The sequence below is a fragment of the Dromaius novaehollandiae genome, chromosome 2 (assembly GCF_036370855.1).
Source record: "Dromaius novaehollandiae isolate bDroNov1 chromosome 2, bDroNov1.hap1, whole genome shotgun sequence".
Lineage (NCBI taxonomy): Eukaryota > Metazoa > Chordata > Aves > Casuariiformes > Dromaiidae > Dromaius > Dromaius novaehollandiae.
The window spans coordinates 61,968,744-61,996,557 of NC_088099.1; the positions used below are offsets into that span (position 1 = coordinate 61,968,744).

The following is a 27,814-nucleotide window of genomic DNA, read 5'->3' on the forward strand; positions in this document are numbered from 1 at the left end:
ATAATAAACCATTTTCAAGTAATCAGTCTTCTCTAAATAGAGAAAAATGGCATTACTCATGAGTGGGGCATGTCTCTCTAGTAGTTGTAACTTATTTTTGTATTTATCCAGGAGTAAAATTTGAGACATTGTCTTGGAATTGAGCTGATATTTTCTTTTTCATGATACTTGTAGGAGGAACTGTTTAACTGTCAGTCTTCTGAATTTCCTAGAAATAGAAGATAACATCTTTGTCTTCTGCAATTGCTACTCATATTTGAGAAATACTAAACCATTCGTTGCCTGGCATGCTACAAAATAGCTTTTCCAAATGTGTTATTGCTAGGACTGTTGGACTTTTCACCAAGTAACTGTCATCTCCTAAAGCCTTGTAAATTACCATAAAAAGTCATCCCACAAAGAGGCACTTCTTGGTGGCAGAGTTTTGAATGTGGGCCTAATTTGGGGGGTTACCTGTTTTTAATGCTAGTATTTTGTGTAGTCTGAAATTGTCCTCCTGACAATTCTCCTTTCTTAATGTGTTTATTTCTAAAAAATAAATATGCTCTAAGGCTTGGGAAAGGTAACTTAAAAAGAAAATAGACATCTTTATAGTAGATTAGGATTGGACATTGGAAAGAGGGACAATAAGATGAAATACTTTCCAGTTGGCCAATACAAAGCACATTTTCTGTCCTTATGGACACTTAATGTGATGAATGGTGCCTGCATTACAAAATGACTTGCGTGCATTACCAAGCTGAAATAGTATTTTTTTAGGTTTTATTTACAAGAAAATGCATACTTCTTGCTAATTTTCCTGCAACAGTTCCCAATTTCCCAGGATCTGAGTTGTCTACCACAGTGAAAAAATGTTTATTATTGTTTTGCTTTGGTATGCAGCCTATTTCTCCTTTTTAATCTTAAAAATACTTCCCTCACACTGCTGAGACAGTCAGTGAATGTTTTCCTCGCTGTCATGCAGTGACTTACTCTGAAAATGGTTCCACTGAGAACTGCATCCAAAGAAAGTGTCATAGTAACTGCCAGCATGAATGATAAGTTCTATCAAGTAAAATAGAGAATTGCTTATGCTCAATTTTTGAGGTGGAAATGGTCCCTCTCCCAGGGAAAGAATATTTTCAAAACAGTATGTGAGAAACAATATATTTTCCCATCATTTTAATTTGAGTACTTTCTGTAACTGCTTGATATTTAATATCATTTGTTTTTCTCTTGCCTGTGAGCACTACTGAGACTAATGGATTCTTCTGTTTCATTTTTTCAGAGAAATGCCAGTGGTTAAAGAGTTGGTTAATAAACCCTGTTTTCATTCTTGCCATGACTTACAGGAATGATGGTGGCATTGTTTGGTTAAAACAAAAATTCCAGGTAATACGTAGTTCAGTGAAAACATATTTTTAGGAAATATTAATTCATTATTAGGGAATATTTCTATAAGATTTAAGAATCAATATGAGACTGCTAGTATATTTCTCTTAGAATTTTATTTGTACTTAATATCTCTAACACAGCAAACATCTTAATTTATCATTTTAAGGACTTGCTAATGGAGGATTTGTTGCAAAAAGAACAGTATTTGTAATTCTTAAAAATGACAACTTGTTTCAGCTCTTAATTAATTAATTAATCCCTCTAGAGTTGCTTTGATTGGAGAATTTTTTAAAATTGCTTTTTTGGGGATAGAAAAAAACCTTGCTGCCCTCTAATGAATGATTCTACTTCCTATATAATTATCTGATGTTCCGTATCTCTCTCTTCATGTTTATCATTAAATTCCGTGTAACAAGCATCCACAATCCATCAAATGCAATAACATAACCTGGATTCGAGCACATATTAATGCCACACCCTAAGCAGCCAAGGAAGATACAGGAGGAGTTCAGTGACTGCAACTTTCATTCATACTTCATGGGCACTTGACTAATATTTTCCAAAATGACTAGGGCTGTGTAAAACAGAGATACTTACTAACAGTAGTAAGAGGTAAGTATTAGATACTGTGGTGTTTACTATAGCTGTAGAAACTTCACAGAAAAAGGAGTGCCCCCTGCCCTTGACATGCTGAGGGGAGCAAAGCCAATACTTCTCTTTTGCTCAGAATAAATACAGCTTAATAAAATAATTCTTTCAGTTAGTGATCTCCTATAGAAAGATTTATGAATATATATCCATCATTTATATTTAAGTTCATGAGTACTCTATAGACAAGAAATACTTGAATTACGTTAGTGCTAGCCTCTATCTACTGGTAGCCTCTTGTTGTCATCTTTAAATGAAATCTGTTTGCTCTTTTATTTTTAAAAATAAGACACATGGGCCGTATGAAAGAAGTTGCTTATTTGCTTTTCAGGTAAGTGTTGATAAGGTCTTTGGAAAAAACTCCTCCAAACTTTGACCAAAAAAAAATCCAGATAATCCTGAGTGTTTTACTCTAGATGTGAAAGGAACAGAGGGTGTTTTTTTGACACGTTATTTATGTATGCTTAATATTCTGTCATGTGAAGTCTTCCAAAAATGCCGGGGTGCATTTTCTTAACATTAAGACTTAAGACTTTGCTAATAAATTTTGGATTTGGGCTTTTTTGCCTTGGGGAGGACTGAATAAATGGCTAACATATTCTGCTTTTTATAGCACGAAGATAATAAAATTGTGAAAATAACCTGGAATAGCAACATCTTTACTCAACTGAAAATTTCCAAATAATGGCCCTTCCAAGGATATTTGTTTTGCATTTTAAGGAATTACTGCTGTAAAGGCAATATAGATTCCATCAAAAGGGAAACTGTTCCACAGAGCAATTCTTCTAAATTTTGTCTTCATTGTCACCAATAATTGAATCTGTGTAGCTTGATAACCAGTTTAGATGTTTGCTCTTCTTACCTGACTAGAACTAATGTTGCTTTCTTACCATTTCATTTAACATCTCCTTTCAATCCAGAAAACTCCTCCAACTTTAAAAGAGATGTGAATTCGTAATTTAGTTTAATAGCCTCTAGTAATACACTCTAATTACAGTCCACTTGGTGAAACTATTGCAAACTTTGGATCATACTCCAAATAACTCGTGCTGGCTTTTGTAATGTGATTTTTGCAGTGATGGTAACACTGATGCTATGGGCTATGAATTCTAATTGAAGTTGACTCTGACTTCAGTTAGGTGAAAAATGCACACCAATTCCCACTGGTCTGATCAGAGTCCATTACTGAGGATGCTTTTCTTGGAGGCAAAGCCAGATGAAATAGTTCTGCCTTCCTTCTCCATTTCCACCCTTCTTCTCCAGCCACATATTCTCACCCCCTCAGTTATGTTGCTTCAATTTTTGTAGAACTGCTTGGTGAACTGGAGCAAGGAGCCAATCGATAGTGTTTAATGGCTGAATCAGCATAAATAATACAGCACAACTGAGATGCAAGGACAGGAAGCAGCAGGAATTCCTTGAGTTGTCTTTGCTACACAGTGAAATGATTCAAGTATCATCAGACTTATCTTCTACTGATGATAAAGAGGCATTACATGGAAGTGAAAACTTCATTCACTCTTTGGGATCAGTTACAGGCAGGTTTGCTACTGACAGAGAAAAGGGTTAGGATTTCTTCCGTGATAACATTCAAGGAAAGATTTCCAAAATCTGATTCCCGTATTCCCACATTCTACTCTTAGTTTTATCTGCATAAACTTTTGGTAGCTTCATCCATTTTTTCCCCATAATTATCAACTTTAAACCCACTGTTTTTTATTTGTTTTTTTCCTCTTCATTCTACATAAAGAAATTTTGTCTCGTGGTGTTTCTGTGCTAATTAATGCAGGGAACCAAGCTGGGAGCAGGATTCTAACAAAATGTGTCTTCATTTTCTTCTGGAACAGAAATTCACAATTAAGCATAAAATTATTTTAAAAAAGTTTAAAAATTACTTTAAAAAATTAGTTAAAAAATAACACACACAGGCATGCATACGCAGTCTCAAAAGCATTTGTTTGAATAATTGTACTTCCCACTTTCCTTATGTGCTTAAAGAAACATCATTTTTGGCCTCCCAAATATAAATAGATGCTGAGAACAACAGGATCTTAAAAACCAAAAACAAACAAATACAAATCTGGGCCTGTTAACCATCCCTCATTGCATTGCAGTCATGTCTGTCTAGACATGAACAGAGACTGCTACTACTTTCAGAAACTTTTCTTCCTACTGCTACTATTTGTCCAAGCAAATAAGAATAAACAAGGCTCTTCTAATTTTAGGAAATTACCTGATCTGCTATAGGGCTGTTTTTCAAATAAATTAATAGACAAGCTGATGTGGCATTCAGTTAACAAGTAAAAGCTAAAAGAAATATGATGGCATTAGTCAACAGTATTCTATGAAAATAGGCGTTCTAAAGCCTTAATTCTTTCCTTGAAAATTACGAATTTTGTTTAGAACTGTAAACCAACCCAGCTTTTGGGAGGTTTTGTGTTTTACTGCATTATGGACAGACAAAAATTGAGCACAGCATAGTGTCACAGAAAATGTGTATTCACACAAAATAAAGTTTACACCCAAATGCGATGTACTCATGTGCAAAGTAAGATACTTAGAAATGTAGAATGTAGGTACCTACAGAATAGTAAACTCTGTCCTGGAAAGTTCTTGGTCTATAAAGGGCTTAGGGAAGAGCAACTCAACGTGAATTCCTACTGAACTACAGAGGCAAAAATGGGTGATAGGATACTTCAGTGTATGAGGAGGAGAGTGATCAGATTAAGGGAGGTATGTTCCCCTTGTGCCCATAGCTAGGGAGATGGATACAAAATTACTACTGATAAGACATACTTTCTGCATTATTAAAGGCTATAGCTATATTCTGAGGTCATGTGGAAACCTGTAAATTGTTATATGAAAAGAAAAAATAACGCTTTTGGTTGAATTCTTTCACTCTTTGGGGTGATGTGTGTCTCAGGGATCTTGAACAATCATTTATTTAAAAAAAACAGGAAATTTGAGTAGCCATTATTGCACCAAATGCAGTGGGGAGTAGGAAGAAATTATTTTCATTTCTAACAGTTTCCCTACAAAGACTACATACAGTATTAAAAAATATATTTTTCCTTGAAGAATCCATACTGAAGATGTTAGCATTACCTTCTACAAAGAAATTTGGTATCAAACCTTTTCCTGACAATATTTGTACCGTTATTTCCTGTAAGAACCCCTCCTAAATTAGAGTTTTGTACCAGGCCCAACACCAGCAGTTACAGTGTGAAGTGAAACCCTGTTTCAGGAGGCTTACAGTTTAACAACTGTTCTTACATTTTAGGATAGCTATAATGAATGAGTTACATGGTTTTGTAGAAACCATATATTTAAAGTGACATTAAGCTATAAAATTTACAAATGTGAGCAGATGATTGGAGATGGATCAAAATAGGAGGTATCGGCCTGGGGTGACACAAGGAGCAATAAGGTTTAGGCAGACTATTCATTTAAGCAAAGTAATAAACTTCTACTACTCTCTGTTCCTGTGTGAAAAGTAACTCAGTAACTGAAGCTACAGCTCTGCTACCACTTGTCTGCCGACATTGCAAGCCCATTTGCTAAAATTACAGCTAAGCTGCTCTTTGAGTTGGTCTTTGAAGTGAAGAAAAGTTGGCTGCATGTATATTACTTCAGACTAAGCTGGAAAATTTCCCTGACCTGAATTGCATAGGCTGATTTCTCATGTTGGAGTGTATCTTTATGCCTCATGAGTGAGAAGGTCTGTCTGGAGGCCTGAAACCTCAAGAGAAGAGATGGGACCGGGGAGACAGGATGTGTGTATGGATGTATGTGTTTATCTGGTATATTCCCAGCTGCACAGCTTTGCGGCTTCCCTGCAGCCATGGTAAAGCGAGAGCAATGGAGAGAGTGAGTGCTGTGATACTGCCCAGCAGCCGAGAGTTTATCAGCAGCCAGTACCCCAGAAGGCAAACGTAAGGCAGAGGCTAATGACTGTAGCTAAGCTTTTTAGTACGCAAGTAAATGTGCATTTGCCTTAGGCTAATGAAGCCCAAGAGGAAGATCTGCTTTCCTGGTCAGTGAAAGTTTTGAAAGAGAGGACCCAAGAGTGCCTGCCTGTCACAGAACAAAGAGCTTAAATTTCATGGCCCCCAGCCTCTTTGGGGCTCAAGTGGGGCTGCAGGTCAGGCAAGGCAAAGTCCTGACCCCTGACTATCAAGGTTTTACATTCTCCACCTGCTGAGAACTCTGTGGGAGCAGAGGCCATTGCTTGTCACAGGAGGAAGATATGGCTGAGAGATACCTTTGTGCTGCTATGAGAACCAGTTGCTCATAAACCAGCCTGCTTTATCGTGCTTTCAAGAGCTGAGCACTCTGAAGTGGTGAGTGCAGTTAACAATCCTTGAAGGAGGCACTGGGGAATAAGAGTAGCAGCAAGATGGCACTTTTGAGCTGCTTTAAGCTGTGCCAATATTACTAATCACTTACACAGCCCAGGACTTCAGTGGTCTGTAGAAAACTGTCCTCCGCTCTGACTGGACTGCAGTTACTGAAAGGGTAAGCCTGGGAGCAGAGTCCAAGTCTCCTTGATCCTCCTGAGTCCTGTGTTTTATCACCCCAGAACCCGCTGGAGGAAATGTTTCACAGAGAATTGGCTTTTTCAGGAAGAGCTAAGCTCTGAAATTGATCCTCTTATATACTATTAAAAAAAATGTTAATACCGTTAATTGGCTTATTATGCTTAACTTGATATGTGAGACAATATGCCGTTCCTTTTTCCTTTGTATCATGTGGCTAAAGCCTTCAGAAGCGTATCCATCAGGAAATTAATACTTAAAGGTACAAAGGAAAAGGAGTGGGGAGCCACAGATGGTATGCTCGCTCCCAAAACCTCTAGAATGTTCTAAAAAGATACTCCTTTTTATTTCTCCTCGCCTGTGATCCCCCCCCCCCCCCCCAATATCTCTAAATTCCAGCCAGGACAGAACATCTAAAATGCCAATATTCCAACAGTGAGTCTGTACTTACAGTTTGTTCTGCTTCACTGGAAATGTAAAATACTGGGAACTTCATAAGTAAAGCTTTTCATACCTAATTTCCTGTCACTTTCATTTCCCCCATACCCAAGGGAGATAGAAATCTCAAATGTACTAAAAATTTTAATCTTATGAATATCATCAATAGCTGAGTATGTCTGAAATTATTCTTCAGCAGTTCCTGCACTGTGATCTAAAAATCATAGTGTTGGGTGTTTTGCTTGTCACATTAACTGAAGGCAGACCTTGAGCTGTTCCAAGCCACTACAGCACCGATGTCAATAGTGACATGTTGACTAGGACAGCTCTGCTGTAGTCACACACTGTCAGAAAGGGTTAATCTTCTGTCTGTGGTAGTGTGGTCTTGCCTATGGTAATATTTGACCTACATGAATTAGGCAATTTAAACTATTATGCGTGTGGATAAGCAAATAGTTATAGCCAAAAATTGCAAACTAGTACATGAAAAGTGTTTCTATTTCCCTGCATTTAGAGTTTGAAAGCTTAACCCTAGCAGCAGTTTCCTGAGAACTTCAGGGGATGGCTGGTGTTTGTAACAGAAACTGCAGCTGAGTGTCAGCCACTGTTTTTGGCAAAGAGCTGGAAGCAAAAATTTGTGACGTGCCAAAACCTTAACACAAACATGAACATGTGCAAGGCCAGCCATTCACACTGTGCCAGTTGAAAATGCACTTCTTTCCAGGAATGGCTTTCATCCAGGCTGGCATGTGAACCACAGTAAGCAATTTTGCTTTGCTGCAGCAGTGTAAAGGCATTGGGGCTTCTGAGCGCTGCAGTGTTGAAGCATAATTTTCCTTTAAATGTCTGTGCTGGTTATTATCTTTCTGATTACAGCTGAAATGAAACATCCTTTGTGTTTCAGAAGGAATGATAGTGCTTGGATTATTTCTAATTAATTTTGGGTGTAATCTGCAAGATCAATATGAAGACATGCTTTGGTAGGTGACCATCATTGTGATACCTCAGTATGTAATGTTTTCATTAATAAATGAGAAATAAATCTTTCCGTGTGTCCTTCAGTTCCTCTTTAATTTTGTGCAGTGAAGGATGACAGCTGTTTTCACTCTCATATTTCCTATATAGATGAGTTTCAATAAGAAATTAGACTTCTAAGTCATTCTTGGAAATGTTACCTTGTATCTTAAGAAAGGGTTTAAAGGAACAGAAATGATGTTGGCTGGATTAAATACCAAGAATGCTTTAAGACATTGTGGAAGAAGGCATGGAAGTTACCAATGAAACTTTGTGGTACTGGTAGATGAAGCTGCCAGTGTTGGAGTTAGTTGAGTATTGGGGGCTTTGAAATGAGAGAGGGAGAAGCAGGCAAAAAATGAAGTAGTAGAATTGTGAAAAGCCTTGAATGTAAGGAAGAATAGTTAAGCAGCCTGGCTCAGATCTGATTGAGCATGATGGGAATGGTGACATTCATATTAAAGATGAGTTAGTATGAGTTTGATGAATTGGGATCACTGATAATTTTGTCACATTGAAGTTAGTGGAGCTGGGATTATTCCTATTTCCTAAGCTACTTGGCTGCTTAACACTTTTACTCTGCATGTGTCAAGAACAAAGGATTCTGGCCTGAGGTTTAGTTGATTGTTGATTTGCAGTGACAGATGAGGAAGCTGTAGGATGGAAGTGAATAGAACAAAGCTAGAAAATCAACTAGCAGAAGTACGAAATAATTTGTGGGAAAGAATAATGGAAGAATCTAAGGAAATTTTTGGGCTAAATACCATAAATGCAGTGACTGTTCAAAAGTGCTAGAAATAGCTGAAAATTGTGCAAGAGGAGTAGAGACCAAACAGAAGGAAGCCGAGGTGAAACTTGTTTGCTATTCATTTTCATTTGTGTTCATTTCTAAAGCAAATTCTGTACTGGCTTCCTTCCAAATTTGCATGAACAACAGAAAAATTTAAAATCATCATTAAAAATAGTAAAAAGACTGAGGGAATTCCAAAGTTTTGCTTCGTTTGGACTTTAAATTGTTTTGATGTTATAGGATAGGCCAGAATTAAAAAATGCAAGAAGTATTTCTGGAAAAGAAAAGAAAAGAAAAGATTTTCTTTTAAATATGCCATAATGGAAAATTTTTTTATATTTTGATTTTTTTTCACATTTAGATATAATTTCAGTCAAATGGAACTCCTTTTACAGAGATTTTGATTTCTGACTTACAAATGTTCTGCATGAATAGAATTTCATCTAAATTACTGAACGTGCCCCTCTTATCTGCAAGTAACCATTTCTACAAGAGGAGTGCCATTGCGTCCCCGACGGCATTTTTATGCTGACTTTCAGACCAGCTTGCCAGGTTTCTAGACAGCTGAGTAATCTTATTCCACTTTCCTGCCCCATCTCTTCAGTTTCCAACAGATGCAAAATACCATGTTTGTTCTTACCATCATGAACAGGTTTTAAGGATTTTTGTTTTGTTTTGTTTTTTTGTTCTACAGCTGAGAGGTGAGGAGGTGTCATATATATTCAGGGCTTATAAAGTTATTTGTGGTCATTCAGTATGAGACTAAAGAAATGTACTAAGTTATAGATTGTTTTCAAGTAAAGTTTTTTTCCCCTCTAGAGCTAATGCTTGTTTGAGAAAAGCTCAGATAGCCACAATAGTAGGAATGCACAAGAACTAAAATAGAGTAAAAATTAAGTTTTATGTTTACCTTTAGCTCAGTCTTAAAATATAATAATGGAGATGGAAACCATTGCCATCTGTGCAGAAGCCATTACCTACCCAAATAGCTTTGACACTTCAGGAGCATCCAGGGCTGCTGAGAAGAGGAGCCAGGAAGCCCACACCTATTTGAGGGCTGGGACTGGCAAATGTAGTGTGCAGGGAACTTCCATGCTGTGCAAATTAGAATTGAAATTATGTCTGTGTCTTATAGCTACTGTTTATTCATTGTCTTTGCTGTTTTTCTATCAGCCAAAATGAATGGTAATTCAGCAAAACAGCCGTAATAGACTTCTATTCTATTGTGCTCTGCAGTTGAGCTTCATTAAAAGTTTTAATCTAAAGCTCCACCATGGGAAGTCTCATAGAGCTAAAATGGGAGGTCTCCTATGAGCTTTTGATTCTAAACCCAGGTCAGGTCTCATGAGCACATTTTCTTTTTTTTTTCATAATTTAATGTCTTCCTTCTTCCCATGAGGTCTTAGAAAAGCATTGAAGATGCTTTTAGAAAACACAAAATATAAGGCTTAGTTCACAAAGCTGTGCTTTTGGAAATAGCAGAACTTGAATGTATGTCAGACGTGAGTTTCGTGGAATCAAGTCAAAGGTTGCTGCAGGCAGCTATACTACTCGACGCAGGGGATATTTTTTCTTAAGAGGGGGAAGAATGTGGTTTGTACCATGGTTTATACCGTTCCAGCATATATGTAGCAACGACTGGCACACAACCTTTTGCTAATGGAATTCAGAAGACAAATGAGCTGCTTGTCACTGCACATGTTTTGGCCAATGAATTTAGGGAAAATAGTGCAGCCAAGCTTTAATCAACAAAAAGCAGTAGTCCCATCTTATTGTACACAAGGCTTCACATGCATAAAAAAGCTGAAAAGAAAAAGCATGGCAAAGCTGATCAGGAACCATACTGAAGTAGTAAGTCAGGCAATTCCTACATCTGCAACTGAAGCAGTACAGGATCTGCAGGTATGGTAATTGCAGCAGTAGATAGCCAGAAAATTCTGAACAGTTTTTCTGACTTCTTAGAGCAGACAAGTATCCCAGTAGGAAAGCCTATGTGGAATTATATGTATTATATTGTAGTAGATGTAGTCCATGTGAATGCAGTTGTGAACTGTAACTTTCCTCAGAGGGGGTAGGAAGAAAATCTTTGAGGGGTGTATGTTGGGCTTGACTGAAGTAGGGACTGACTGTGGTTTGACATCCCTTGCTATGTAAATGGATACAATGTATAGCAGGAGCTGGAAATGTCACTGAGTTATAAAGCTATATTGTTTTTGTTCTGCATGTCTCGTTTCTTAGGGGTGGGGGAATGGAAACATAGGAAGGATGCATTTTTACTTGTGAGCTAGAGGGTGGAATGGACCTTCATTTTGAGATCAACAAAAACTGGGAGGCCAAATATGCAGTCTCGTGATTCTGTAGGTCAGATGTACTGAAAATGCTTAAAGATGTGATTGATTTGTAGATTGAGTGGACTTTGGGTACAGCTTTGCTTAATTTTTCTGGAGGGTCTGGCATTGTACAGCCAAAAGGTCATCACATAAACCATCAACCATAATGAAGGGCCTTTTTACTCTCAGAGTTTGTGGTTCAGGTAGAGAAATGATAACGCAGAATTGCAGTGGCTTCTGTGTTGCCTTGAAGCTGAAGCAGCAACCCAGGTTTCAGTCCTTATGAGATCCTTCACCTTGTACTCACTTTGCAATCAAGTAGACATGCAGATCTATTGCAATATACAGATTATTGATCTGCTCATTATGATGTCCTTAAATCCTTTTTTAATTATCTATTAATGCCAGGGTCTGAAATCTCAAGGCAAGGGTTTGTGGCAGGTATGAAATTAGTTTAAGCAATTGGTTCACAGTGGATCTATTACAATATTCATTCACTATAAAAGTTTGTACTTGGGGAACATTAAAGCTATAAATTAAACCAGCAGGTTCCAATATACTAGTAATTACACTTTCTATAGCATTCTTATCTTGACTGAAGTTCTACAATGTAACAGGAAATGACATTAGAATATTAAGAGTAGGATAAAAACTACAAAACTTTATTGAAAAGTTTCAATGAAACGTAACAGTAAAAATACGACAAGTCTTTTTGCAAAGGGAAGAATGCATTCTTGTTTGTCACTAGGAATTGTGTTGTGAGAGGTAGTATGGCCTAGCTGGTAGGATCCTGAGCTGTAGGTCAGGTATGCTGACTTCTGTGCCTGTCACAATCCTGTTGGGTGAGCCTGCTTTGTCGTTCTGTGCCATCATTTCCATATCTGTTAAGTGGAAGTTATGATATTTTTCCAAGAATGTTGTAATGTAGTCATTTCTCACCTATGAGAGCTCATTTGTCCACTAAATCCCAAAGGATGTGAAAGAAAGAAAAAAGAAAAAAAGCATATGAAAAATGAACTTTAGTAGAATTTTGTTTGTTAGATTAGGGTTTTGGGGGTTTTGGATTTTTTTGTTTTGTTTTGTGCCAATATGATGTTTGTTTGCTGTAACTGTGTGCTGTGTGCAAAGTGCTCGTGTGTTTTAATACTTTCCTGGAAACCAGAAGAAACCAGAGCTTGCATTTTATATACAATGAACATTTCCTTATTAGCCGTAGCTTCACTTGTAATTTCTTCTAATTAATCAGAACAGCATTTGCTAGCTTGGGCCACACATCAAATACTAATGCTGTATGTATGCACTACAGGTGGAGAGTTATAAATAGGACACTGTCTCTGCTTTTGCTTAAGACAGAGTAACATTCTACCCAGCAATGCACACTATGCAGCAGATGAGATAATTCAGTAAATGTGAAATTCATGTCTAGTCAGTGTGAGCTGAGGTAGAATTAAGAAGCAAAGTGCTAGATTTTGTTTCTCTCCTTGAAGGCTCAAGCAACCAAGATCAGCAGGAGGAGCAGAACTTCCCTGAGATTGCAGATTTCTTCCTGGTAACCTCTGAAGCAGAACACACCACGATGGGAGTCTGAAGGGAGTAATGCAGTGACCGAGCCCCTGTTTGTATCCTCACACCAGCTAAGTATCAAGCATGAAGAAATTTCATGTATCAGTGTATGGGCAGCAGCTTTGCATATGCTAGTGTTGCTAGGGAGCTACCTAAGAAAATGTGTCCCATTGTTTATTACACCTTTTGTTGAGCCATTCTGAACCATTTTCAATGTGAAGCAGTCTTGTAACTCCTGCTCACGAACACATAGTCTGTTTGAAGTATCTGCCTCAGCTGAATACTCTTACTGAAAATGAAATTAAATTAAATTGATTTGAGATTCTGTCTCCCATTTTCTTTTTCGTACACTCTTCATTAAGGTTTGCTTCATGTTTTCTTCCCTGTAGGAAATGTTTTAACCAGCACAACCTAACATTGATTATTACCATTACAAGTGTCTAGAAGGATTATTCTCTATACGTTTTCTAGGAATTTCAGGAGCCTAATAGCTCATATGGAAAGCTGCTAACTTTTAGCCATAGTTTAAATATGGTGTATCCTGTGTTTATTATTTCCTTCCACCTTTCCATCATTAAATATATATATAATTTATACTTATTCATTGATAAATAATATGTGCAACATAATATGTATACATAGCTCTATATGCAAATATATATATGTTATTTTCCCTTATAAATAGGTATGTGTGTGGAAAAAAGGAAACACTGGTATTTTTAACTGTTTTGTAAATTGGCCCAAGGCAAACCTAGTCTCCAAGGCTTCTTGAAATCCCAGTATACTGAGATGCAAATCTGAATCAGTTTCTGAATTAGTTAGTGCCCTAGATTTATGATAGCTTGTTTGTAGCTCCTTCATATTGAATACATTCTACGTTCTCCTGAACATAAGTATTAGGCACCAAGAGCTGTATTTGGAATTCAGTTTACAGAGCATGTACACTAGTTTTATGCTATTTTGATCTAGTTTGAACAGATAGTGTAAAAGAGGAGTCAGACAAGAGATGATAGGAGGTATTCACACAGGTAGTTTTCTCTGAGGTTGCTTGTGGTTTCTTGCAAGGTTAAGTACTAAGTTATGTTTTTATATATACTACTGCTTTAAAACTTTGTAGGCAGCAGGAACTTCTGTTATAAGAAACATTTGGTACCAATTTCATTTCTGTAACTTGAAGTGGCACTAAACACATGATATGCTGTACTAAAAGGAGCAAGGAAATATGTACTCATTGCTCCTTCATATTTCTTCTGAGGTACACTGGAAGCATAGTTCATTTGACTATGCTATAACACAGTCAACTGGATCAACAGAAAGCTATCACCAGAGCTGTCATTTCAATTTCTAACTCATTTCCTCTCTTCTTCTGCACAATCTGTGTTGAAAAGGCCTATCCCCCCAGCTCCTAGACAAAAGCAACTTGTGAATAACAAAGTCAATGTCAAAACTGTCAAGCAAAATGGAAAAGGGAAACGGCTAATGAAAATACCTCAGACACCCCTTATCATGTGATACAGATAGTGGTTTTAGCAGTAACAGCAAGCTAGTGATGACATATGCTAAAATAATCATAGATTTTTGTTGCTCAAGTCTGGCAATTTGGGTAGAAAAGTCACATTTGTCAGTGAGTGTTACTTGAAACTAGAGCTGGTCAGAAATACTAACTGAACCTAGAGTGTTTAGTTACCTGCATGCCAGGCACAAGCCTGCTTGGGCTGAATGACTGGTTTCTTTTAATGGGCAGACATCAGAGCCTGTTGCTCTGAGGCATTGCTGCTGACAGAACACCTGAAGGTTAAGAAGAATTCAAGGGGTGTGAGCTGCAGTTGCAGCCAGAATCATGTCTTTCAGACCTGAGTTATTAAAATCTAATAGTAAGATTGAACAGTAGTTGAACAAAAGAAATAGGTGAGGTAATGCTGGACATAACGAAATATAAAAGTCTCACTATTAAGCTGGCTGCCTTTTACTATTGTCAGGTTTGTATAGATGGAGAGACAGAGAAGAGTCTGACAGAGGACAATTTGGTAGCTGTCTTTATTTCTGAACAGCTCTGCCCTTTCACAGAAGGTGGCTTAAAACAACAGTTTGAGGTGGCATTTAGGAAAATGCATAACCAGACTAAGCAAGATCTGACTGCACACTCCTGAAAATTAGTGCTACCATTACTCTTGCCTAGAGTAACTTCCTCTACTCCTTTTTAGGAGTTCCACATCATTTGAAAGATTTCATATTTCTTATAACTATGTGAACCCTAGACCTTTTAAAATTTTTAACTGCTTTTGAACATTTTGAAGGTCCTGTGTTCTCTTGCAAAGTATTAATAGAGAGACCAAAATCTTGACTTGGAACTTCTTGATTGCCACCATCCATATTCAGGGAAGTAATCATATAAATCCTGTGTGTGCAGAACTTTAAGTATCTGCTTGAGGCCATTGAAAATCACTTTACTCCAGTGAGCTGTCTTTTTAAGGAGCCCAAAGGCAAACGCTTTTACTCAAATGGGATCAAAAGTTGCTAGCAATGCAAGCTTACCTTGAGATATATTAAAGAAAACTATATAAACATGTTTGCCATTTCTTTACAGTTCCATTTAAACTCATTTTGCTTAAGTGAATGTATGAATAGCAATGCCTTGAAATTGTCCGGAGGACGAGTAATGTCTTATTGAAATGTATATGTGAGGGGAGATAGAGGGGCAAGGGAGAGAAGGAGCAACCACCATTGATTTTTGGATCATGATTGCTAGTAATGCAGGTCTCCAAATAGTGATTTAAAATTATTCCAAAGTCATGATAAAATCAGGATAAATATTGTTATTTCTTAACTCAGTGTCCAACCCCAAAGAAATGGCTTTGGAGAATTAGTTAGACTGTTTATTACAGATTCACTTATCCAGGTCTGAAATAGAACACCTGATTCCCTTAGAGACTCAATTTCTCTGAAATTTTAATGCATCCAGCCACAGTGTTTTTAGCAGCTACTGTATCTCATAATACACTGAAGGTTGTAACAGTTGAAGCAGGAGCTCTATGGGCTCTAAGGAACTGTTATGTCTTATACATTAAAAATAGCTCTTTACCTGTCCAAAGAATTTTGAAACAACAGCCGTATTTTCAAAATAAGTATATCTTGGTTTGAGATGATGTGTATGGTTCTATCTGGGAATTATTTGGGGGTTTCTCCTCAGAGTCACTGTGAAAGTCTACCTTCTGTTCCAAGGAGAGGAACTGCTTTCTCCTTATAATACCAGCCTAAATCAATTTCTTCTAATACCTGTCATGCAGACCCCAGCTGCTTTTATGGGAGATGGTGGGATATTAGGTGATTACTGCAGGCCAAATGGAATGGGGTGGCCTCTGCTGTTGTCTGGTGCAGGAGAGTTGCAGGGCTGCAGCTGCTAAGAAAGTGGATGGCACGCTTCCCCTCCATTCACAGACTGTGAAATTTGCTCTTGTGCCTGGCTAAAGAAGGTGTCTGTCTGTTCAGACAACACTGGGAATAGGCATTTATTGTCTCTTAAGGACAAAGGCAAGATGCTTTATGGAAATATCTAGAAGAGTGTGGTTCAGGAGCTGAGTTACTTTGTTTAATAAAGTCTATACCTCTGTGTTTGCAATGCTATATGTAGTTTGCATATACTGGGCCCATTCAGATACTTGCCTGCATACCTACTCTTATGTTAGCTCTATGGCTAAGAGATGCTGTCTATGCTTTTTTTTAATCTTTTCTGAACATGTGGTATTCATCTAAGCCTGAATCTAGTTTCCATAGGCCAGTACCTCCTTAGGGTGCCTAAATTAGGGCTCAAGAAAATTAGTTGGTTTCCAAAGTAATGAGGACATTTATACCCCAATGAAAGAATCTGGAATTATGTCTCTTAAAATCATACTCCAAGATTCTCAAGTCAGGCAACCCATTAAAAATATGGGCATCCAAAATCACAGGTTTGCATTTTGATGATTCTCATTTTCAAAGGCTCAAAGCTTAATACCAAGATATGAAACAAAAATGTGAGAAAAGTATGAAATGCTTGAGTGAAAATGTTTTTTTAAAGAACTGAACCACAGCACAGTGAAAATTCTTCTGTTTGCCTAGGCAGATATGGATCCGTTCTTAAATGCAGATGAGAAGATCTAAATCAAATCTCTTGAGGTTTGTCTGTTGCTAATCTGGAACTTGATAAACGTGACAGTCCTACTATTCAGAAAACATGTTTTTGTCCTCTCTTTGCGAATATGATTTTTATAAGTACTCATTTCCCTGAAAATATGCCCTGCAAATCAGCTATGGAAAAAATGGTAGATAAGAGAAATACTATTCATTTCCTCCACCTCCTAATCTACGGGAGTGATTGTAGGTTCAGTGTCTTGCTTGGTACACTGTCATAACAATTTATCCAGGCTTCTGCTATCATATACCTAGCTTAGTAATATGATTCTCTCCTCATGCATTTAATTATATTCCCTTTGTTCCTCCAAAGATGCTAAAATAAGCAGCAGGTAGATGGGGGCTTGCTTAGGTCATTTTCTCTTCTACGTAGATTGTAAGCCATTTTCTGTCTTTGCAGTGGAAAGGTGCTAGAATAGGTATAGTTGGTATAAGAATGTTGACTTCAGGAAAGTGAGGTAATTGTGAATACACATTGAAGATATGCCTAAAGGTTGTCTTTTAACATGGAAATTGATATGAAATCTTTCTGCTTGTTTTTTTGTTTCTTTCTATAAAATACTAAAAATAAAATGACAAGTCTGACTGAAGTATCCATAGGATGATACAAGTGCTCAGAGGAGACAGTTGAGTGCATATAAGTATATATAAAAGAACTTTCACAACATTATTCATACCAGAGGAAGAAACAGGCATGTTAGCAGAAACATAAGGAGTTCCAGAAAATTCAAGGTTACTATTAGTTTTACAGGAACCCAACCATTTGAAAGTGTAAAATTGCTGCTAAGGTGCAATGTTAGCTGTGTGCATGAAACTTCTCACATACTACTTCCTGACTTTGAAATACCTGCAGAATTTCACTGACTCCTTTTCTGGTTATTCATAGAAGTGTGTGTGTCTATGGTTGTTTTTGTTTTTGTTTTTCTAAGCAAGAGTAAAGATGAAAAGTGAAGCACTTACAGGTAATTAAATGAAAAAGCCTGCCAATCTTAATTCAGACTCTTGATGTGAATTCATTAAGATACAGCCTTTAATCACAGAATCACAAACCCTGTTCTATTACCCAGCTTCATTAAGTGCATGAAACAAATGACAGCCACTTAATGAGGGGTTGCTCAACCATTTGTTTTATACTGGGCAATATAAGTCAATCTGAATATGGGTGATGCAACCAGCCTTTCCTAATGAGGAATGGTAGAGCACAGCTGGTTAGTTATCACAGAGGCATGAGGGGCAGCAGAAAATTATGAAGGAAAGAGCAAAACTGCTATTTTTTCAGACAAGATTTTATTTGACATTTCTAAAGCCAGATAGAGCTGCTAAGGTCAAGTTGGATCATTTGCAAAAGATTAGATGATTTAAAAGCTGCATAGTGGGGAGCCTGACAGGGAAGTCTCATAGGAGATGGTTTCATTGAATCCATTTCTCTTTGCATTGCAATAAAATAGGAGCGCACATCAAAGGTAGTTAAATCTCTTGTGTTGGAGGGAGAATCAACGTGCTCTAACGCAGCTTCTTGTTATTTGCCTGTAACATAGTTACAGGGTGGTGGAGATCAGGCTGTGTGGTCTTCTGTAGGATAATACAATGCACCAGGTAGATATTCACCTCTGAGACAATGTGTCAGCTGACATCATGGGAAGTAGGTGGTAGAGAAGGAGGTATGAGAGTAGAATATGGCTGGTGCTCCAGTTCCAAGTTATGTGTGCTTCAGGCTATTTTTTCTCAATAATATCCTTCTTAATGATTTCTCTTCAATTTGAAATGTGTTGGGGTAGTGTTGTTATCTCCAGAGCATGACATGGTTACAAGATCCTTTCAATTCTACCTAATTTTTTAAGTGTGCATTAAATAGAAATTGCCCGCCTTCCCTCTTGTCTTTGCTGACAGATTACAGACAAAGGCCTGGATAAGCTGATGCTGTAGCTCCCTTTGATAGCTACTGGACTCTATTGTGTTGACCTGTGGAACAGACTGGCTAGCCCAGAAATGATCACAGCTTGAGCTAAAATCAACAATCCCATATTGCTTGTTCAAATACATTTAACTGCAACATATATATATATACATATATATTTTGTGTTGAAACAAATGTCTACATTTTAACATTATGTGGCAGAACAGGGTGTATATGCCATGCGCAGTTTAGAGGCCTAATAGTTTGCAGTGCATCATAGAGAGAGGTCTGTGCCTCTATGGAGCTGTTCAGAGTGCCAGGGTTCGTCAACAGCTAGCTTAGTAACTGTGGTGCTCTCAAATGCTTTCTGCAGACATCTGCCTCTCTGATTATATTGTGATCGTAGACTCCTAGTTTTAGGCCTTAAGTTAGGTGCCTAGAGACAGCAGTGAGAAATCACCATATCCTGCTTGTAACAGTAAAGATAGAAACATGTTTTTTTCATGAAAGATTAACTTATGTACAAATCATTTCAGGCTTTTGTATTTTTTACTACAATATGCTATATCATTACAAATGTTGAACTAGATTTCTAAATTGAGAGTTGATGGAGTTTTTTTTTCTTACCTTTAATTTATTATGCCTCATTATAGATGAATCTTTAAAGGAGAAATTATTTTCCCTTAAAAATAAATATCAGAATTTGTATTGTATGATTCTGAGCAATAAAAAATCATACTGCAGTAATGAGAATAAAATTATTCTAGTAGTATAGCTGGCAAAAGAATAAATTGGAATAAACATCCTAACACACAATAACATAATTCAAATAATACAAACAGTGATTATTGCTGACTGCAATTATTTATGACAATAGCGAGTTGTGGGCTTTACATATTATAGAAAAAGTAATGCAAGAATGAAAATAAAAGAGAAGCTTTCAGAGTTAATGTAGACGTGCCACTAGACGCTTTTATCTGCTATTGCTTTTTATTTTCACTTTCAATATATGAAATAATTGAAGTAATTCAGCAGCGTAGATGAAGGCTGAAGCCATACATACATAATCAAAGAAGTCTGAAAGAATGTTCTTACCCTAGCTCCAACTGTTTTTTGCTGTTGATACCAGTGGAATATGCAGTATGGGTAGCTACCTGAATAGAGAAAAAGAAGTTTGCTGGGAAGCTGAAAGATGCCAGACTTGGAAGTTTCTCTGCTAAATTTGAGCTGATTGTTCTCTTTGATCTCTCTGTACTTGGATTCTGGGGTAGGTAAACACAGCCAAATTCTTGTTGATTTTTGTCTCCTTATGTCCAGAATAATTACAGATACTTGGTTTCATGTAGATTTTTACTTCCGTGTATTGATATTCATTGGTATGCACAAATTAGTCTTTCTGCTGCAAACGAGCACTTTGTATCTAAGCCATCTGCAGAGTATTGCCCATAGAAAACTTTTTTATAAAGTATATTCTAAGTTTTTGCTGTGTGTATATTTATTCCAATGAAATTAGAGCATACAGACATTCACAGAAAATGAATCCTGATTGAAGGATATTATTTTAAAGATTTTTTGTAAACATTATACAGGGAAAAAAAAAAAAGACTTTTCTAATTCCAGTGAATATCACTATGTGTTTAACAAATGTTCCTGGTAATTAGCCTTGTTAGGTAAGAAGGAAGAGTTCTAAAATGGTTAATTCTGTCACACCATTTGTAAAATCATTAAAAAAAGATTTCCTTCGGCATTTATTTGACCAACCCAGGAGGGAATCATAGACTTCAGCTATTTCTACTACGTTCATCTGTTTCATGAAACTCTTTCTTTCTCCCTCTCCCCTCCCTCAAGATGGGAAATTTCCAGCACAGTACACTCTGAAATAGGAAATAAATTGAAGGCTCAAGAGATTGAACCAAACCCTGAAGGAAAGGAAGGAGGTGTTGGCAACTGCATTGTGAAAAAACCGTAAGCCATCATCAAGATGAGATTTGTACAAGACTTAGTTCTGATTTGTGATGTCAAATGCAAGGTACAGTGTTTTTGTGATTACAAGCCGCTTTGTATTTGCATGATTGGCTGAAAGAGAGAGAAATGACCGTTAGGTGCAATTTTGATTTCTTTTGAGTTGACACAAGAGGTGATGTTCTTTAGATAACATTTTAGCCTCTCCCGGTATAACCGTCAGGAAAACCATGAAAAACACAGTAACTGTTCCAAACCTGATACGCATATGTCTGTGTGTGTCCTTCTAGTGTTATTAATGTCTTTTCTCACTGTTGTCCGCTCTTGGTGATTTTATTGCCAGGCTTGAAGTGCTTGTTTTATTAAAGCTCTGTTACTTTATAAAACTTTTCTTAGCCCACACATATGAAGCAGCCCTCTTACCCAGAGAAGCAAAAAACTCTGAAGTTACACAGCATGTCAGAAGCAGAGCCTGATATAAGATTTAATCTCCTCTCACTTACTTTTGTCTGAAAAAAAGTGTATTATAAAAGTGCTTACCTAGATAGCATGTGAAATACAGGTCCAGATTTCAGGAGTACTTTGTTTGTAGTGTGTGTCATAGACAGCATATATTGCAGATACATCATTCAATATTTGGAGGAGACAACAAAAAGTATTTTGGGAAAACTTATGGTGTCTAATTATGGACCGTATTTCTGTACCTATGATAAAGACTGTGATGAAAGCAAACTCTTTAGCCCATGTGATCCCTTCCTATAATAATTGTTCTGATAAAGAAAGAAAAGCCAGCAATAGTATTTCTTCTTGCTACCACCCCGACAAAGCATCTAGCAACAATGTAGTCTAATGTGATTGTCATCAAATGCCATAAGCATAGACATTTATTTTCCTATTTGCTTTCTGTTAGAACCATGCACAAAGAAGCCTTCCAATATAAAACTTCATTAACAAGGAAACAGAACGACAACTGTTCACAAGTGTTGCCAAAATACTAGTTGTTATTGCAGGTAACAAAAACATATAGGTACTTTCCAACCCTCGGGTACTACAGGATTTTGATACCTGTGACAGCTGGCTTGTATTTCTGTAAAATGTTAGATGCTTTTTTAATCCATGCATAGAATGTTACTGGGTTGTTTATTTAGGAGAGAAATATTTTTAAATGCTATTCACTAAAGAAATATTTGCCATTTTACTTCTTCCAAGTAAAGCACAAAGACTTTGCAAAGTAAAAGACATTCTCCACTGCAGCATCAGTTTGCTGAAATTCCAAGTCACTTACACTGTGATTAGTCTGCCTTAAAGAGAAAGGTGGCAGTATGTGTTCTGCCAGAAGAGAGTCAGTGTACCAAACTGCTTCCCAGTGACTATTAATTCATTGCAGAAATTTTGATTCCCATTCCTCTTTCTATAAGCCTTGATGCTCCATTTTTTACCTGAATGTATCTTTCTGGGGCATGAATACATAAATTAATATTTCAACTCTAGATTTAGTCCCTGAAACAGTGATTCAGATTCATTTTCCTGCCGTATTGGATATTTTGTGGTATGTCAGTATTGACATTTTGATCCTGTTTGTTGGCAGTCTTTGTGGTGGATGGTGTGACTTTGTTTCGTGTCGGAGAGAACTGCTACAGTATCAGTCATGATTAGTAAAGAGCACAGTTGGCTTAGTCTCCCAAATTCCTGCATGTTGTATTTTCTGACAGAAAGAGGTAAAGGATTTGTAACCTCTCTGAGCACTAACAGTGGCTGTCTTCCAGCTGCCAATGTTTATTCCTAACTGACAGCCTTTGCATCCAACTCAAATATAATGAGATCAAAAAAAGAGAGCTTTAAATAATAAATGACATTAAAAAAAAAAAAACTAATCCAGTAATATGTTTATGAAAAACTAGGCCTGCAAAAGACTTTTTTCCTAGTAGTCACTAGGGAGAGATCCTAAGACGCTCCAGTGCCAGCCCAGCCCTCTGAAAAAGCTAGGCTAGAAACTTCTCAAAAGGAAGTTGTCCAGAAATTAGCCTCATGCAATGCTGAAGATGGCAGGAGGAAGAGAGAGAGGAAAGATCCTTGATAGAATAGGTATATCTCTTTTTAAAGATTCAGCCAGCATCTCATTCAAAAGAGAGCTTAGGAGAGAGCCGTTGTTGGGTGTTTTGTTTGTTTGCTTTTCTTTTCCTGAGCTGTTCTGTTTGTTACTGGATTTTCCTGTACAGTCATCTAGAGACAGAAATCAGCACCTTTATTAAATATTCAGGTAAATACTGCTGTATTTATGTCAAAGAATAGAAGATCAAAGGGACGTTTCTGTGTGCAAGAAACATGGCATTGATTTTTGTATTTCTGCATAAAGAAGAGGATGCTCAATGTTTAAGTCCCTGACAAACTGCTTTAGTCTCTGCCTGTGCTGGCTAGCTGTGGTCATTCAGGCACTATGGTGCATTCTGTGTCTCTAGCAATGCCTGACATGAGACCTTTGAACTAGCTTTTAAATGCTTGGCTCCATAATGGAATAGTCAGTGCAGAGCTGGGGGCCTCAAGCTCTTTATACAGGGACTGGGGAGAGTGAGGTGCTACCAAATGGGCCTCACCAACAGCCAGCCCAGAAAGCAAATGAATAATTTAACACAGACCAAACATCCTGAATTAGTACAACTGACTTGACATTTCTAATGAAGAAATCCAGTTCTGTGATTCAAAGTGATTTCTTTTTCTAATCTCATCTTTATGCTAACTGAAATGGATAACAATTCATATTGAAATAGAATATTTTTAAGTTATTGAAACAAAACAAAGGAGTTAACTTTGCTTTGGAGGTGTGAGAAAGGATGCCTTCATCATGAACATTTTGTATATTTGACTTTTTTTCTGACTTGGGTTAAGGGTGTTTTTAAAAACATTTTAATTGCTACAGGCTATGGGAACTATTTCCTGCCCCATTGTAATTCCATTGCAAGAGAAGCATGGTCAGGAAAGCTTTACAGGGTCTTCCCTTTGAACACAAAGTGTCAAAGCTGATAAAGAAGCAGCTGGTAGTGCTTATTCATTGTACTCTTCCTCAAGAATACTTCAGTCTCATATGGTGGTTAGACTTCCAGTGTACTGGTTTGTGCTATGTTGCCATCTAGTATTCTAGTTTCCTATGCATTTTGTTTTATACAGTGATGGTGTATGTTGCTAGTGGGTGTGCTCAGTTCTGTGGGCATGGCCACAAGAACAAAACAGGGAAAGGTCACATGGAAAAAGAGCCTATCTTCTTTTGCGTCCACTCTGTCTCAAACAGCTCCAGTGCTATCACTGCAATGTATAACTGCCTGGGGAGAGCAGGAGCAGGCCTGTCAGAGTGTAGCACAAGCAGGGCTGCTCCATGAAGGAGTACAAGCTGTGCCCTCACTGGTGGGGTGCCATCCCACTGTCACTGAACTAGGTCAGACTGGTGATAGCAATGGGACTGTCAACAGCCCAGGGATCGTCAGGCAAGGCAAGATTAAAAGTCAGGTTCAGGGTCAATCCAGGAAATCCAGTAAGAAACAACAGGAGACAGGGCCAGAGACAGGCTACCTATAATATAGGTGAAAAGTCAGTCCAGGAGATGGGAGAGAGACAAGGCCACCTAAAGCACAAGTCCATCCGGGATGTCAATTCATAAAATCATGTCATGAGGCAACAGGGTTGAGCACAAGCCCACCTACAGTGTAGCTCAGGCAGCACCTATGCAAAATTTGACATACTGTGGAAGGTCTTAGTCTGAATAACTGAAATGACTCTGCATTTCCAGATCCATCGTTGACTGGGAAGAGATCTCTGTGCTACACAAAAATGGAAACCTAACCAGGGAACTTGAGAATTATGTACTACTTCTCCACCCCTCTACTCCATTTGACATACTTGATGCCAGGCGAAGGGCATGGTAAATGTCCAGTACCAGGAACTCAGTTAATAAATAACAGATAAGGTTCCAGTAGATAGCACTTGGGGAAGTACAGAATACTTTGAGAGATGTTTGGATGAATGTAGACAATGTGATGTGCATGGGCAAAAGGAGTCATGCTGAAACAAATACAGCCTTATATCAAAGGAAATGTTGAATTGCGTTTAGTTTTAGGGGGGAAGGTGGTGGGGTGATGGTATGGTGGTATTGCTAATCATGATAATCACAGTTCTATTTACAGTATGTGTTTAAATAAAAAGATAGACAGAGAAACATAAAAGTAGTATTGATTTTGCAGGTCTTGGGTTTGGGTGGGGAGCTTTCTTTGGGGGGGGGTTATTTTTTGCAGCTTCTGCATAGTAGCTTGTTTGAATTCAGGATGTTTTGTAAAGTAGGACAGAAGCTGACACTAACTTTTTCAACCTCTTGGCATGTTTTGGTTTTGCATCACTTAAGCTCCTGCTATCCTCTTAGTCCCTGCTTGCCTCTCTGTCTTGTTTCAAGATGTCTGTCTCAAGGTTTGTTTGCATGTGAACTCTGTGTTTTTTCAGACACTGTAAATGGCCATGGAAATGTGACAGCTTGGGCTTGAACTTCAAGCAAAACATATTCTGGGCATTTATATATACAGTATATGCTTCAGTCTGCCAGAACAGGCATATGTTAGTACAATCATATCTACTTTAAATTCTTCAAAGCATCTCTGTCTGCTTTCCCACTTGGCCTCTCTGAGTCTAGAAGTTCAAAAAATCTTAGAAAAATAATTCTGTGTCCTGAACCTGTCATTCTAGTTTAGGATTATCTATGTTTAATGCCACTAATTTTGGATAGACATGTTCTTTATGGGACACCTGATTTGTTCCCATAATTATCTGTATAAAATACTTCCCAGCTTTTTCTTCCATCTGCCAAAAGAGCAGTAGACTCATTTGTAGTGCCAAGCCAACAAAATATTGATGGCAAACTGGGAGACAAGGTAGGAAAAGCTGCCCAAGAATCAGTCAAGTGCCACCTCCTCCACTGACTTGTCATCTTTTTCTCTGAGCAATGCCATCCTATTAAATCAACATGTAGCCTTCTTAGCGATTGTTGTTTTCAAATATATGAGAATATAATGCAGACAGTGGGCAAATTTGGTTAAAGTAGACGGAAGAACAGCAGTAAATGGTTGCAAGAAGGCCAACATTATATATGCACACACTTTTTTTTAGTAAAGTTAATTTTTATTTTAGCTCACAATGTCTGCCTTATTTTATAGTAAGACATGAAGCAGAAGACAGCTTCCCAGTCCAGAAACCTAGGTGTGGCTCATGTCTGTTCTCTTCTTTTTCAGGGAAGTCATAATCCTGTACAGAATTTTGAGCTAGGATAATTAAAGCCACAATTTCAGTATAAGAATTTTAACTCTTCTTATGAAGGAATTTACAGTGGCTTTTTTTCCTAACATTTTTCTAAGACATCTGATTACCGACCTCGTCAAATCTTGTAAGATCTGATCAGCTGTCTGTTGGGGCAGCTCTGCTTTTCTCCTTAAGCTATAAAGAATGTTCTCCTAGGTTGATAAGGTTCATTGGAAGACAGAGTGGTTTACTTGCAAGATTCAGCAGGTCAGTTCCAGCATTTAGTGTGTATATAAATTTCATTGGGATGGCTTTAGTGTGAAGTTTATACAGGATCCCTCCAAAGAAAATCAGGAAAAACCACAGCTAGTAGGTATTCTTCATAAGTCACTGGGCCTTGCTTTTGGAGAAGATACTTGTCCTTTAACTTGAATATGTTTGGGTGCGCAACAAATACTCAGAGAAGATGATCAAATCAGGATTGTGTGATTTCTTCTTCTAGTCTAGGGATTCTTGTGTCTTCTTTTAGCATGGTTGATATGATAGTCTCAAAGAAATCTCTTGTTCAGGTTTTCCATTTCCTCCCTTCCTGTTTTCTCTGTCTTCAGTTCCTTAATTTAGTGTCAGTGACAAAAGCCGATGGTTAAATAATATTTAGCTTAATCTCTGTAATTTATAAAAGCAGAGTCAGGGTAAGGCATCTTGATTATATCTAGTCAATTTGGCAATGAGTTTTTGTGTGTGTGTGTGTGTGTGTGTGTGTGTGTGTGTGAGAGAGAGAGAGAGAGAGAGAGAGCGTGCAGATATTTGCTTACATCTATCATTATAGTTATATGTCTACCTATCTGTACTTCAGAGCTATAGATTATACAAATATTTTCCCCGATCCTGCTCTTTACTTGGTCTTCAACCCCCGCTAATCTGATTGTCCATGTTTGAAATAGTATCCTCTGTGATCAGAAGTGTTTGTGTGGATAGCTTTGGAGCAGTATAGGATTGTTGAATTTCTGTGCTACCTTTCAAAAGTTATTTATTGAGAGGTTGTAGGCAGCAGTGATCTGTTCTATGCAGATATATTTGCTTTACTTTGTCTTGATGCCAGCAAAACAAACTTTCAAGCCTTAGGCACAAAGACAATGACTTTAAGGGGAGAATGAAGAGGCAGTAATTTGCAGATATGCCTATCTATCTCACTTCCCCAAATGGATATCTTGTTATAAATAACTACGTAATATTTCCATCACAGCCACTAATATGCAGGGTTTACAGCATATATTTAAGTTTAATGGATTTTAGTTTACCCTTGAGAGAAGGGCAAAGTCTCAGTAGGGCAACCTTACTTCCTTTAGACAAGATATAAGCAACAATTGTATAACTGCAGAGCAGGTCTAAAAATAGCTGTCTGGCAGTACAGTTCAAAGCAATGAAGTATAAAGGCAAGATACTCAGCCTCATACTGCAGTTAGCTGCTCACTGGAGATTTTCTGAGCCTTAATTCGAAGTATTATGAAAGCACCAACATATAGGTAGGTACATAAATTCTTCTATTACATAAGTTAGCTGTACTTCATGGAGTTGCACCTGCCCAAATTCATTCAAATTATATGAGGCAAATGACAAGGTGCCTCAACAGAGAACTCCTGTTACTGTATTAGTAGATAGTAGGAGTGGTTTCAGCAAAGACAGACTAAACCTCCTTTTTTCTCCCACCCCCTTATTAAAAAAAAAAAGACACAGAGACAAAGAGAGAGAGTTTTTTTTCCAAGTGAGCACAAAAGACAACTAAGTGACAAAGATGAAAGTGGCTCCATTTCTGAAC

General features: G+C 37.6%; 1 long non-coding RNA gene across 1 annotated transcript; it reads left to right on the top strand.

The window, feature by feature from the left end:
* The first annotated feature begins 17,062 nt into the window (after positions 1-17,062).
* Positions 17,063-24,639, top strand: LOC135327306 (uncharacterized). The gene is made up of 3 exons (XR_010387410.1): positions 17,063-20,026; positions 20,608-20,788; positions 24,503-24,639. It is a non-coding gene; the product is annotated as an uncharacterized LOC135327306 (long non-coding RNA).
* Positions 24,640-27,814: the final 3,175 nt, after the last annotated feature.